Genomic DNA, 15,993 nt, shown 5'->3' on the forward strand with positions numbered 1-15,993 from the left:
TAAAAATCACCTTGCAACTCCATAGCAAAGCTCACCTAAAATAATAACACTGACGTTTTGGATACATCACTCGCGTGAATTGTGCTTCAGTATTCCTGGGCACGTCAAGCTGTTAAGATTCACCAGCAGCAATTCCACCTTGATTTTTATTCCATCTCCTCTCATTCTCCTCACTCCTACACTCCGTGTTTGTTTTTCCAGTTGTAAGCAGGGGAAGGAACGCTCAGGAATGGCAGGCCTGGACCGCACAAATCTCCCGCTGTGTGACCGGACTGATGATGCTTTGTGCTTTCAGGAGCTCGGATGGTGAAAGGTTCGGTCATTGTGTTTAAACTCGAAGCTCTTCTATGTAACTTTGAACCTGAGCGTGTGTATATTTGCACAGAGCGAGTCAGGCGTGGGGGCTTTAAATTTAATTGTCTTTATTGTCCTACTGATCGGATTTACCCTTTGACCCGGGAACCACTCCCCTCACTCGATTTCCCACCGTCCATCCCCCTGCTCATGGACACAAAGCGGACAACATGTCCTATTCTGTCCTATCAAAACACACATGTGCACGCACACATTGAAAATATGAAAGGTTGCTCATGCCGGCACAGTGATGTAAATGTTTACACATGAATGCACGAATCACACAGACACACGTGTGCATTCACACACAAAACAGCAGTGGATCAACAGAGCTGTCAAGATAGACTTTATTTACAATATTTGCAAACCACTTTATCTAATATCTATTGTTTATGATTTCTATTAATCATTGTATACAGAACACATATACTGTACATAGACTGTTTCTGGTCATAACACATTTATAACACACCCTAAACACAGAACATGGCCCCAGAGAGACAAACAATGATGAAACCCCGGGCACGCGAGGACAAAAGAACTGCTGAGGAAATCTCCAGTAATGAGGTCAGTGATGCTATAGACATCAGAACATAAAGCAGTGGTCACATGTAACCCCTCGACGTATCAGGTTTCAGTCTGTAATCATACGTGTCTCTCTGACTATTGTTTTCCACACACACATAAACACACAGACCGGCACCTCTGTAAACTAAAGCGGTGATGAATGAAATCCGTACATGTGCGATTCCTGCCTAAATGAACATGGCATCACTTTACAGGTTTCACTGTAATGAGACGCATGAGATGTGCACATAAACATTAAGACCCTACTCAATATAATCTGTATGATTCTTATTACATTATTTGGACAAAACCCATCTTACCTACTTATTTAAATTCTGTATTCTGTGGACGTTTTGATATAAATTTGTTTAAAAAAATGATTATTTGTATAATATTATAATAATAAGACATTTCAGGTAAACGATAGAGGTTTATTTTTCTTTACATTGCTATTGTTGCCAATATTATGGTTTATACCACAGGGCTGTTGAATGCTTTATTCTGATTGGTTTGTTCCAGGGATGTGCATTATTTTTTGATAAACACACACATGACCTGTCAAGTGTCTTAAAATAGCCACCAGAGCAATGTCTGTGGTAACCATGGTATAAGCTGAATAATTGACTCTGGTCCTTTGAATTATGTAAGAAATAATTGACGACGGACCGTCAAATTTTCAAATAAAACTGGTGGTTGTTTTGGGACATTTGGCGGGTCGGGTGTGGGTTTGTCAGAAATAATGCATACCCATGGGCCATGGAAATTTCTTAACCAATTAGAGTGGTGCATTTAACAGCCCCGTGGTATGGGTGGGGAATGATTGACGACGGGATGTTGAATTATTCGAAAGTAATGCACTACCAGGGTGGTAATACTAGACCGGCGGTGTGCAATATTTTCACTAATACCACAGGTCTGTTGAATGCTGTATTCTGTTAAGAAATCTTCCATGAGTATGCATTATTTTTCGATAACCGCACACCTAACTTGTCAAATCTTTAAAAATTAGTCACCAGAGCAATATTTTTTTGGTAACCGTGGTATGGGAGGAATAACTGACTTCGGTCCTTTGAATTATTTGAAATGTAACCACCTTGAGTGTGCATTATTTTCTTATAATTCAATAGCCCATCGTCAATTATTCCTTACTTATACCACGGGTCTGTTGAATGCTGTATTCTGATTGGTTGAGAAATGTTTTGTGGGTATGCATTATTTTTTGATAACCGCATACCTAACTTGTCAAATGTCTCACTCTAAAAAAACAAACGGTGCTATAAAACAATTGCTTTGGATCGTAACGATAGAAGAACCATTTTAGTGCCATATAGCACCGGTGAAGAACCAGTGAAGCACCAGTGAAGCACCAGTGAAGCACCAGTGTAGAACCATATAGGGGCCATATAGCACCACATATGGTTCTACATAGCACTATATGGTTCTACACAGGTGCTTCACTGGTGCTTCACTGGTTCTTCACCGGTGCTATATGGCACTAAAAATGGTTCTTCTATCGTTACGATCCAAAGCAACTGTTTTGGTGCTATATAGCACCGTTTGTTTTTTAGAGTGTAGGCACCAGAGCAATGTTTGTGGTAACCGTGGTGTAGGAGGAATGATTGACTTCGGTCCTTTGAGTTGTTTAAAAATAATGCACACCCGCGGTTATGCTGCAAAACCATCTTGGGTGTGCATTGTTTTCTTATAATTCGGTGGCCTGTCATCAATTATTCCTTACTTATACCACGGGTCTGTTGAATGCTGTATTCTGATTGGTTAAGAATATTCCATGGGTATGCATTATTTTTCAATAACTGCACACCTAACTTGTCAAATGTCTTTAGAATAGGCACCAGAGCAATGTTTGTGGTAACCGTGATATAAGAGGAATAATTGACTTCGGTCTTTTCAATTGTTTGAAAATAACTCAGCTTCGTGTCATGCCGCAAAAACACCCTGGTTGTGCATTATTTTCTTATAATTCAATGGCCCGTCATCAATTATTCTTTACATGATCTTTGGTATTATGACTATTTGGAATTATGTACAATAATTATTATGGTATTACAAACCATACCAATGGAGTATTATGTTACATGTTAGTAAAAATATTATTGTGATAACGTGAGGCAAAAAAAGTTTTACTGTGCTATTTGTTTTTTTAATATAAATATCCTCCAGTATAATTTTGTTTTATGGAAATAGACCTTATTTGGTAGTATATTTTACAAAATTTTAATCTTTCGTTTTGTCACAAACCACATTCCTATGGACACTGGACATTCCTTTAATATTATATGACATTATCTCCTAAGTTTACACTGCTAAAATCCATTCGTAGACATATGTGCCATCAGACATTTGTGTCCCGACTGCACAGGTCTGCTTTGATAAAATGAATGGCCCGCTTTTGATATTTTTAACTTTTTAAACACAGAAATCCTGTAAGTGGAGAGATTGTTTACCTCTTAGCGGCTGAGCGCTGACGTCAGGACACACCCCTACTGGGCAGGGGGCGTTGCCAGTTCCCGCAGTCAGTAGCCCACCGTTCGACCACTCAGAAACGAGCTGTCAGGGCAATCCTCCAATCAGCGTCGGGAGAATTCTCGAAGCGAGCTTGTGATTGGCCATTACCGTTACTATGTCTGTCGAGCGGTGCTGGAGGGCGGGGCGAGACGAGTGGAGCTGCTGTCCGTCAGTCCTCTGGTCTGGTTGATCTGGAGACTGAAGTGCGTTTCGTGGGACGACAAGTCAGTTTTAACCGCGGCCTGCGCTCGGGCTCAGTGGATCCTTACGGAAACAAGTGCGATTAACTCAGGTAAAATACAACTGTGTGTAATTGTATTGTTTATTGTGGAGAAAAATGTGTTTGTTCCCTACAGTTTGCGTGCAAATATGTGGCGCATGTGCTTGTGTGTGGCGGTTTTGACATAACACACACACTGAGGGAAGCTCCTGTAAAGGACACACTGTACTACACACAAACTCTTCGTTAGAGTTGTCGCTGTATAAAATATTTTGTTTTTATAAGAGATGTATTGACGTGCTTTTCATATATATCTTAATACCGTGAAGGTTGCTGTAAAACTTACAGAAATGTGTGTGTTTTGTTTAGGGGTGAGATCTTCAGGATAAATGTGAAATTCTGGCGCGTGTGAATCTAAGTTAGATAAACAGTGATGCCACATCAGGTAAAACACTTTGTTTCTTCACATGAATGTTTTTCTCACGGTTAACTTCATTTAATGTTTATTATTATGTTTGCATTTTCTACTCTGTTTTGAGACATTCGGGATATTTAACAGATGATAGGAGGTACTGTGATCAGTTTAAACTCTTTCACAAGCAGTTTCTCCAACTGAATACATCTCTTTCTGCATTTTTCTGTTGCTTTATCCATTTTACATCTGAGAGGTGATTTAAACGTCATGCATATGGACAAGTAAATGTTACAAATCCTCAGAGTATTCCACTTTCATAAAAACCCAATAATTTACTCACCCCCATGTCGTCCGAGATGTTTGTGTCTTTCTTTGTTCGGTCGAGAGGAGGTTGAGTTTTTTGAGGAAAACATTCCAGGATTTTTCTCCATATGGTGGACTTTATTGGACCTCAATGGTTTAAAGTTTCAACGCAGCTTCGGAGGGCTCTGGACGGTCGGAGCCGACGCGCGGGGGTCTGGTCTGGCCAAACGATCATCATTTTTGTCAAGAAATATTTATTTTTGCTTTTGAACACAACGTCTTGTCTTGCACTGGCCGTGTGATGCGCCAGCGCGACCTTACGTATTGCGTAATAACGTCGAATAGTCACACATCACATATGTGAAACGCATGCTTTATTTTAAACAATAAACTGACACAAAGACTATAATTAGCAGTGCTCAACGCAAATAATTTTTATACAGGCCCGGTCGGGCCAGAGGTTCAGGTTTTTACTTGCCCTGCCAAAATTTTCACTGCCCCCAATAAAAAAAAGGCTCATATTTAAAAATAATAATTTAAAAGTCTAATATAATTGTATACATATACAACAGACATGTTCCCACAAAAAAAGCTCCCAACTTTTCTGCTTTATCTGTAAACTGACAGCAAACTGTGCAAAACATTGCATCGTTTCTTTCGTCGTGTTTTACCAACGTAAATGTCTGCTTTCAAGATATACATTGATGAAAATATATTTTAGTGACTGAGGGTGAAGCACTGGCCCGATTGAGCAAGTGACAATACTTTTACTGGCCCAAACGTCTCTCACGCTTGCCCCAGGCCACCGGGCAGTCCTTTATGTTGAGCCCTGATTAGTATAATTCCTCATACAACAACTCTGAACGCCTTTTTCTCCGCACTTGTAAACACTGGAGCGGTAATTTCGCATACGTCATGCGTGACCTTTCCACGTGAGACTATGTAGTACGTGGGGTCGCGCTTGGCGCGTTGCGCGGCTGTTGCGGGACGGGAGGTTGTGGTTTAAAAGTAAGTTTTTTTTGTGTGGTGAAAACGACAATCGTTTTGCTGGATGGGACCCTCGTGCCTTGGTTGGGATCGTTTGGAGCCCTTTGAAACTATTGGACCCCGACAGTTCACAAAGTCTTCTAAATTGAGAAAAATCTTTCTCAAAAAGCGTAATTTCTTCTCGACTGGGCGGGGAGGGGCGCGGGCATCTTGGGTGACATGGTGGTGAATGAATTATCAAGTTTTTTATAAAAGTGGAATATTCCTTTAAAGGACAAACGTAACTGCTATTAATAAATTAAATAGTACTTTTTTAACCATTTTAATTAACGCATGTTTTAGATAAATTAGGGTTGCAAAACGGTTCGTTACGACTGATCGTTTGCAGAATAACTGTTTTTGTTTGCATCGTGTACACGTGTGTGGTGTGTATAGTAATTGTGTATATATAGATACACACAAGTGCATGTATATATTTAAGAAATATTTAAATTTTTATATTTATATATAATTTATATTATATATAATGAAAAATACTTAATATATAAATAGATTTTTTCCCTTAAAATTATACATGCATGTGTGTGTATTTATACATCATTATTCTACACACACACACATATGCTGTAAACAAAAACATTATTCTGCAGACGATTGGTTATGATTAATTGTTTTGCAGCCCTAATATTAATTGAATATTTATTGTAAGCATATTTTATTCTTCAGAAATTTGAAACTGCCTTTGGTAACACTTCACAATAAGGTTTTATTTGTTAACATTACTAAATGTATTAGATAACAAACTAACAATGATGAGTATAGTTCAGCATTTATCAATCTTTGTTCATCTTAGTTAATGTCAATACAATTGTTCATGTTAGTTCATTGTGCATTAATAACTGTTAACAGTTATAACTTAGTATGTATTATTAAATGTTGACATTAACACGAGCTAAGAATGATGAATGCTGTGGTATTGTATTGTTTAGTGTTCCTTCACATTAGCCAAAAAATTAACTAATGCAACCTTATTGTAATGTGTTACCCTGCCTTTAATTTAACAATTTGCTTAAGGTGGTTGCATATTTACTTATATATTCATCAGTAACCCTGTCAGGAGTTTTGTTTTTATAAGTTTTGTTTATTTCTGCATTATGTTTTTTGACTATTTTCGATGCACTCCAATGAATTATTTGCAATATAACAAGAAATCTGAACTGTTTCTCTTTAAAAGTTATGGTAATGCTATCCTCTGCCAAATACCAAATGTTTGCCTTTAGAGGATTTTATGAAGATCGAGTTGTTAATTTGTTGTAATGAGTTTTTGGTGGTTTGTTTGTTAGTGTATCATTTTTTATCTTTTGTGTGATGGTCTGAAGCTCTGCTGTTCAGTTAAAAACTTTTACATGTTCTGCATTTCTTAAGTGTAAAGATACAGATCTACAGAAAAGTGCATCTTGCGTTAAATATATGGCTTTGAAATGAAATCAAGTCTGAGTGTATAACGGCATTTCTGTTATCTAAAATCCGAGTCAGTTGTATTGTAAATGGTTTAGGAGAAACTTTGCCCTGTTTGGCATCTGTTGTGCTTGTTTAGGTTTAGCGCGTAACCTTTGCTCTTGATAATACAAGTTTTATACGTGTTGTTTTTTACTACAAGGACAGCCGTCAACTTTGCAAGAGCTTGCACATTATTTGTTGTGAACATGTACAACACGCACACAGCAGAGCTATTTCCAGTTTGTGCTGGTTATTGTTTACGAGACAGATTTGGTGATTTCAATGATTTCTGAAGGATTTTTGATCAAATAAATCCAGGCCTGATAAGTATCAGGATTCTTCAGAATTTGTATTACTCATGCTTATGACCAAACAAAATGTTTATTTATGTTTGTATATGATATAGTTTATATAAATTTCCAAATAATTCCAAAATTCCAGATTAACTTCCTATGGAAAGTTTCCAGAAATTTAATGCAAACTTTCCACCCCTTTGCAATCAGACTTGTATATTTAATAAAAATGTAATAATTAAATGTAATAATTAAACAAATGATAAAGAAATAACTATGGGAGGTTGTTTGAAAGCATCTTTAATTCATTTATCATAGTAGTTATTTTAACCTATTTTAACCTACTAATCATTTTGTTATTAAACGTCAATCATAATTATGATAATATGAGCGTAATCGCATTAGTAACACATAATCCTAGTGTGATACACATGACTCATAGTGATGGGATGTGGTGTTTATTCTGAGTTTGAGTTTACTGTGACACTTTAAATTGATTTGATATTAAATGTAGTATGTCAGTGATCTTTTATTTATTAGTAATGTTTTCCAAAAACGACACCAAATTTATTCAACAGGTAACGAAACTAAACTGACTTCAAGAAAGCCTGAACTTGTTTGTAGATTTGAATCCAGTTAGTCAGAATAAATTGTTTAGCGCTGTGTTTGGTATTTTGGCACTAATTACCCGGCGATTGTGTTGAGTACAAGTTTTACTAGCGGAGGCTCTGTAAGGGTTCAGAAGCGGGTGCGTTTTTGAACTCTTTAATAGTTCCCACATGGGCGATGTAAAGACGATGAGGTAAAACCTGCACTGGAGTTACACGAGTTCAGACAGAATGAATATCTTATCAGTGCTAAAGGAATGAATGAAAGTCATGTGTCATAGAGAAAACTTATAACAACCCCCAAAACACCTCTGCATCGTGATGCAACCCAACTGGCTTTAAGGAAAGATCATGTGACACCTGTCAGATTTCACTTACAAAGTTATAATTTGCTTAAGTTTGTCAGTTTTCGATCAAGCATTCGGTTTCTGTCTAGACTAATGAGTTTTGCCATTGTTGAGGAATGCTCGATGTGAAAACCATTACACCAGCTGGAATAGGAACATCCCATCCCGACTGCATTTCTGACTAATGACTGATAGACCATATGAGGGGTGGGGCTGTTTCTGTATCTGTCAATCAGCTGGAGACACACCCCCTCTTTTTGATAATAATTAGGCCACAGCAATAATAATTCGTAAGATGGTGGATAAATCTATTTCTAATGGCTGTAGTGTCGTACTGAATAAAAGGTTGCGTAGAATGTAAAACTGTATTTATCTAGACATAGATAAATAATAAGAGTTGTGTACATGGTAATGACATATCGGGAACCTCAAACACGATTGTTTCCTCCTTCTTAGGCAAACCTCGTAAATGCAAAAGAGCACTGGAAACAGACCAATCTCAACATAACACCAGTAATCAACAGTCGAGATGTACACACCCAATATTAAATTACACATTAAATTAAGTACAGTGTTGTTAAAATACTAAAAACAAAGTTGTGACTGCTGAGTTAGCACTATATGCTAGTTAATGCTGTATGCTAGTGTTTAGGCTGAAGTTCTACTATTGACGTTACAGTTACGTTTTGCAGGTCCAAACTGAAAAAAACACAAATTTACCACTCAGAAACGTCCATTAACAATCTCCAAACAATTGATTATTCCTCAAAATCTGATACTGACTCAAACATAGGATCTGTTTACACACACACAGAGCTACTGAAGGAGCTGCTCTGAAAAACAGCCAATCAGAGCAAAGCTCAACATTATTATTCATGACCCTTTCAAATAAGGTAACAATAGACCATTTAATTATAAAGGTGAATCATAGGGTTGTAAATGAACATGTAAAACTGACTCTGGATCATTTTTGCACTTAATAAAGTTACAAACCTTCTATGTAGATATCTGAAAACAATTTAACAGATTATTACAATGCATTCTTTGGCACCTTTAACCTCTCGACGCACACTAGCTCGGGTGCGGGATGACGTCAGTTTTTTTAACGCTGCTTACAATATCTATATAGCCTACTGTCTACAAACAATAATAATATTAACATTACTATTCATTGTTTAAAAGGTCTACGGGTTTAGCATCAATGTATGATCTCTGTTTTGAGATACAGATGCTCTAGCATCATAAATGTAGTATTTTGTAACAGAAGTCCAGATGAGAACATGCAAAATATAAACGGGACTCCTTACCTTTGTGTTGATATAACGATCGCGAATCGAATCCAGTCTGTTTCAGATGTGTGAATAACTCTTTAAAACAGTCTTATAGAATACATCCAATGACCATTTTTGTCCACAAATGTGTATAAACCGTGAAATATAGATATATTGTCAATTGTTTACATCAGATTTTGAATAAAAGTCTTGTAATGGAATATAAAATACAATCTGAGGATTATGTACATCGTAACATTGTATATGAGATTACACTCGCGTTCAAACCCACGTTCAAACTTGGTTTTAAAAAGTAGGTGGGAGTATAATACATAATATCGCTGTCGAATATTGTGACGTCATCTGGCTCGCTTGTTCCTCCAATGACTTCATGGAAAATATTGATAGACAGAACGTGTAGCCAATTAGATAACGAATCCAACGATCTTTGTGTGACATTTTATTTCCTGGTGTGGAAACTGCATTTTATAAGCTAACATAAGGATGAATAATAATAACAAACGTGTATGCATGTAAACAAAAGACTTTTATTTTGGGGCTGACTGACACTTAGAAAAGGCACATTTTTGGCCCTACTGACTTCAAACTTGAAGCATAACTTCTTCAGACTTGTGGCTTTGGCATCATTGCATTTCTAGGTTTCACACACATATTTATCATATTAAGATTTTTACTATTAAAAAAAGATGTTATGCAAAAAAAAGTTTATGTACTTCAGCCTCTCTAACTTTTTTAATTTTTATCTTAAAATAATTTTGAAACCTTAAAAATGAAGCTCAAAGTGTCTTCTTTCGAATGATAACATAGTTATGCTTATATACAACCCTATACAACCCTTTTAGTGAAAGTAGGTCTTTTCATGGTTTGGGCCAGAGTGGTCAGAGTGCTTTTCAAGAGGTTAAAATGTTAATCCTATTCATTACTATTCATTTATCAAATGATCATAACAAGTGGTGTAATGTTTCATTAGTTTCCTGGTTCACTTCTTATTGTTTTCCTCTATTAACAGTTAGCGGCAGGTTTTTGGAACTGTGCTATTATTTTATAATTGTGAAAGAGAAAGATGTAAAAATCGGCGTAAAACTGCACTTTTGTATGTGAGAAGTTTATTGTTTTGATGAACGTTTTATTCTCTGATAAGGTAAACTGGTATCAGATCAGGATCATGTTGCAGGATCGTGAGAGCGCCTTTGTACAATCTCTCTCTTTTTCCTCTCACCCTCTCTTTTCTCTTTCTTTCTTTCTTTCTTTCTATCTCTCTCGCTTCTCTCTCTCTCTCTCTCTCTCTCTCTCTCTCTCTCTCACCCTCTCTTCTTTTCTCTTTCTTTCTTTCTATCTCTCTCTTTCTTTCTTTCTCTCTCTCTCTCTCTCTCTCTCTCTCTCTCTCTCTCTCTCTCTCTCTCTCTCTCTCTCTCTCTCTCTCTCTCTCTCTCTCTCTCTCTCTCTCTCTTTCTCTCTCACACTGTGGTTGTTCGGGGAGCCTAGCATCAGGGCTGCTACTGTAACAGCCAGAGGGTGCGGTTGTCTCCGCTCTGATTGGATCTGTAAGGAGAGCTCAGAGGTTCTGATTGGCCGGATGGTGACAAGCCCCCGGACGAAGCTCCGTCTCATTCCTGTGTTTGCATTGCGGGCGTTTACCCCTCCTTCCCCTCACAGGAAGTTACTGAAGTGATGGAATTTACAGGATGTTTCGGAGGGAACATGAGGGTAAGACGGACCCAGCATGTGTCCTCATTCAGGACTCTCTCACCGTCTTTTTCTCATAAACCACAGTTTGTTTCTCTTAGAGTTCGTTCTTAGAAAAATCGCTTTCTGTCAAAATACCACAGCTGATTCAGTTATTGTTACTGTGGTAAAATGTATAACAAATACTGAAACACTAAGCTTTAATCAGATTTTTACATTTCTGTTGTTTTGTTTTTCATTCTCGAGTGAATGGTGACCTTTACCCTACATAGCAAAACATGTTGGCTTTTGATAGCAGGGCAGATATGAGAGGTTATTAAAGGTCGCCCTGCATCGGCGTCAGGAAATCCTCCATTTCACACGTCTGCTGTGAATTACAGTAAGCTAAATTGTATTAATGCATTCAAGGTGTACTTTTATCAGTATATGTGTTCCCTGGGAAATGAACATCCAGATTATAATATTTTCAAAATAATGATAAAAATTTGCTAGGGCTGTTAAAATTAACCCCTTAATATCACATTAATGTAAATTCCATTTTAACAACACTAATTTAATAACAATTATTGCAACGCGTAATTGCTGTTTGACCCTAGCCTGTTAAATTGAGACATAGCCTTAGTCAGTAAATACACTTTCAGGGTTCCAACAGGTTGTTGAAATCCTTGAAAGTTTGTGAATCTGGGAAAGAAAATTCAAGGCCCAGGGAAGTTTTTGAAAATATACATACATAGATACAGGTTAAGCTTGAGTCTATTTTATGCAAGAAGTTTTTTGGGGAAAAAAACAATTATTCCCTGTGTAGTGTCGGATAATATCATAAAATTTCTAGCCTTTTAAGCACACATGCTAAACTGTTCGCTTTAATTGCTTATATCTTCTGTATGCGAATGTCGATTCTTACCAAAATGCTTTTTTGCATAGTTGTGTTTGACACATGAAAACGTTTCGGTTACGTATGTAACTGTTGTTCCCTGAGAGGGGAACAAGACGCTGCGTCTCCCTTGCCATACTTCCTGCGTCTCTGTATTTAGGGCCCTATAATTTCCACGATCACGGAATCGCGGAATTGGCAAATTAACATGGAATCTAGTGTTGATGCGGAATTTGATGACATATTTTTTTTAATAAAATTCTGTTTTTGTGTGGGAGACAAACGTATGTCTGGGGACCAAATGCAGACCGGGGGAAGTAAATATGGGCGACACACCCCCTTCAATCGTTTCAGACCCCCTCCAAAACACTAAATCCATGGCGAAGCGGCTCTCCACAACTCTGCTTTCATCAGCGAAAAAATTAAGAAATTTGATGCTAGACACTCAGTTCCGAGCAGTTCCCACATGACTTTTATGTGACCGGAGAACTGTTATTTTGTAAGTTTTGTCAACACTCTGTTCACGGTGAGCGAAAAGATACATGCACTCTCTCATCCACGTCCGTCTCACTGCACCTCTCTCACGTGCACGCGCTCACGCATCTGTCCGAAGTCCGAACACAAATTCTCATGTTTTTGTTCAGTTTTATGCATTTCAAGCGAGCTGAGGCAAACTAACTATCCCTCGAATTTAAAATATAATCTGCATCGTGGCGCCGCTCTCTGTCTCTCTTTCGCTCGCACGTGCAAAGAGCTGCGCGCTCATGCTGTCCTTAGTCATATCACTATCCTGTGTATGCTTGTAAAGTTATATGCATTTCAAGCGATTGTGTATAAAATATGGATTGCATTTCACTGGACCGATGTGTTTAAGGCACTTCTGAAGGCACCACTGCTTTGACACCTTGTTGTAGACTTCTGCAACAACACTAAACAATGCATTGAATTGAGTTGCGTGTGTATGTGCGTGTGTATGTGCGTGTGTAAATGCATGTTTTACAGTCATTAAGTAATCGTGTTATCCTGTTTTTCCCCAAATCATTTACATTTTAATCATCAACATTAAAGGCACACTCTTTTTATGACTAAAATAACAGTTGAGGGTAAAAAATTGCCAAAAATTAAAACGGATAAAACGGAATTTGCAAAAATTAAAACGGATAAAACGGAATTTGCAAAAATTAAAACGGAGAAAACAGAATTTGGTTGATAAATACTGCAGTATTTGTCTCACGTCTGACTGGGAGCGCTGTATAGATCTCATTTGTCATTATTTAGCTTGCAGCGCTGCTCTTTAGAGATTTTTGCATCCTAAACCAAACGATTAAACAAAACAAAATACAGAAGAAAAATGTACTCATGGCGAGAACAAAGCAAATTTATTTCATGCTTTAATTAAGGTTAAAGCCGTCAGACAATACAGATTAGTGCTAAATATACCTGCATTGTTTGTTACCATATTTAATAAATACCAGAGATGTCAATCGCTGTTCTCATTGCATACAGTATATTCAAACTATTCTTTCAGACACAAACGCCTGTGTATTATTGATCGTTGTTATACAACATGATTTTTGTTGATTTGCTTTGATAAAGTATGTGGTGTGAATATGCTTTGGATTAATTAGAGAAACACTGTACAAGGTCTGTTCGGTTTTATAGAGAGTCTCTCTGTATTGAAGTAGTTTTGGATCCTTCATGAGGGTCTGTTGTGTTTGTTTGGAGCTTCTGGCTCATAAGCTGGTGTTTTTTAGTTTCTCTCTGGTTTCTCTGTGGCACAGCTGTGCTGGCAGCGTTTGTGCCGTCGTCCTTGAGCTTTCAGAGGATCTTCATGAGCACAACTCTTGAGTTTCCTCATGCGACACAGACTGTTCTAGACCGACAGAGAGAGAAAGCGATAGAGACAGGCAGTGTTTGTGTTTGGATTCGACAGCTGTTGTCAATGTCATTACTTAATTGATGTCTTTCTGGTAGACATTTTAAATGTTTTACCTTAATTTTTTAACCATAAAAACTGTGGATTTGTCTCAAGATGAATTTTGCTGACTCTAATAATAAACATATATTTACATAAAGCATCCGTATTTGTCCATGCCCGTGTTGATTAGAGTATTAAAAACTTGAAGGGGTGGTTTTCCGGACAGAGGTTAGCTTAAACCAGGACTAGGCCTTAGTTTAAATACGAAATATAACTAGTTTTAACAAACATGCCTCACTAAAAACTAGGGATGTGCATTTCTGTCCGTTTTTCATTTTGATGAATCCATAGGTCTGAAAAACGAGTACTCGATTAACTGGGGGCGGGGAAATCAAAAGGACATATTTTTATTATTTTTATTATATTACACATATATATATAAATATAAATATATTTTAACAGAAACCTCTTACAGGAATAGCTGTGTGATAAAGTGAAACTAAAGGGTTAATAAACAAAAAACGAAGTGCTTTCTACATGACGCACTCTACATAATATTAAGCCTTTATACAACATAAATGTATTATACAACGTGCATCTATTTGCACAAAATGCAAGACTTCAACTAAGTTTTCAACTAAGTTATGTACAGAAAGTTTAACTCCTTTTGTGGATGTGCATCATAAATGGCGCGCTTTTAAACACGTCCAGGCAAAGCACAAGCTTCATTACATTAACCAGCTTTAAGTCTTTTTCTATCAGTTTAGCGATTAGCTGTGTCGTGTCGTCCTCTCACCTGTTCTCAGTCAAGATGTAATGTTATTGCTCGTATGGCTCTCTGGTATCTCTTGACATGTGATGTTTAAATATGAGATGATAACCCATTGAACTTTTGACGGCGCTGTACATTTTGCACCTGACTGACTGTATTTCCGAAAATTACGGCATCTTTTTAAACCAAAAGTACCTTAGTGATGTGAGGCCAGCTTCACGGGATCGCATTGCGCGGATCGGCGTGTTGCTGCGGCGCGGGTGCGCGGAATTATCTGTTGGTTTTTTAATCATGCATGGTAATGTTACTAATGTCATACACCGGTCTGCGTAGCTCGACACAACGTCAAACACGCATCTCCAGACCCAATCTTTACTACCACATGCGCTAACCAGACATCTGTCACAGTTCTCTAAACTAAAAGATGACAAAGGCAGGGATTACAGAAACTTACAGGACTTTAATGACGATAGACAGCAAAACACGATGACAAGGGTACAAGCAGACGAGATCAGACAATGGACAGGCACATGAGGGCAAACTATAAAGGGTGAGTGATAATGACAAACAGCTGAAACTAATGATGAGTGATTAACTAACACAGGTGAGACTAATTAAAGGTAACTAACACAAAGAGCAATGATGACCAACAATGAAAACAAACTAAACAGAACTAAAACCCTGACAGTACGCCCCCTCCCGGTAGGCGCGACCTCGCGCCGTAGATAAACAACAAAAGGGGCGAGTGGGAGGGAGCAACAAACAAAAAAGAAAGTGTCCAAAAAACTGTGATGAAAGGTGAGGAAGGTCTAGAGCAGGACCCAAAGACCAGACGAGACGAAGCCCCAGGGTGGAGACGCTGGCGGAGGGCGCCAGGGTGATAGAAGTCCTAGTCCCACCCTGGGGACAGACGACAGCGTGGACAACGGAGGGAGGATCCAGGGCGGGGCTACGCGAGCGGAGAACCCGGGGGAAGCCGAGGATCCGGAGGGACGGGGCGAAGCTGGTGGGTCTCCCGACCGAGACGCAGGAGGATTCCGGAGCCACGAGGCGGAGCCAGAGCTAGGGAGTCCCGTGGTGACGTCTTCGGGAAGGAGGAGCCCAGCGAGCCGGAAGGGTGGAGTGAGGGATACACAGGGGAACGAGGAAAACCCGGAGGTGAGGGCAGGACGACGACTGACCAGGGGCGGAACCAGAGGGGTGACCGAAGCCTGGTGACGTCGTAGTGGGGACGGGAGCTGACGGAGAGGAGGGAGGAGAGACCCGAAGCGAGGCCGCTGGTCCGACGAGCCGAGGCGACCTCTAGGTCTCAGGGAGCGGGGGAGGAGAAC

General features: G+C 38.6%; 1 protein-coding gene across 2 annotated transcripts in view; it reads left to right on the plus strand.

The window, feature by feature from the left end:
- The first annotated feature begins 3,579 nt into the window (after positions 1-3,579).
- The window catches only part of LOC129431165 (vitamin D3 receptor A), a 68,014-nt gene continuing 55,600 nt past the window's right edge, over positions 3,580-15,993 (plus strand). For both annotated transcript variants that reach the window (XR_012373003.1, XM_073875597.1), the window contains exons 1-2: positions 3,580-3,739; positions 4,037-4,112. The gene's annotated coding sequence lies outside the window, so the exon portion shown is untranslated. The remainder of the gene's footprint in view (positions 3,740-4,036; positions 4,113-15,993) is intronic.

The sequence above is a fragment of the Misgurnus anguillicaudatus genome, chromosome 13 (assembly GCF_027580225.2).
Source record: "Misgurnus anguillicaudatus chromosome 13, ASM2758022v2, whole genome shotgun sequence".
NCBI lineage: Eukaryota > Metazoa > Chordata > Actinopteri > Cypriniformes > Cobitidae > Misgurnus > Misgurnus anguillicaudatus.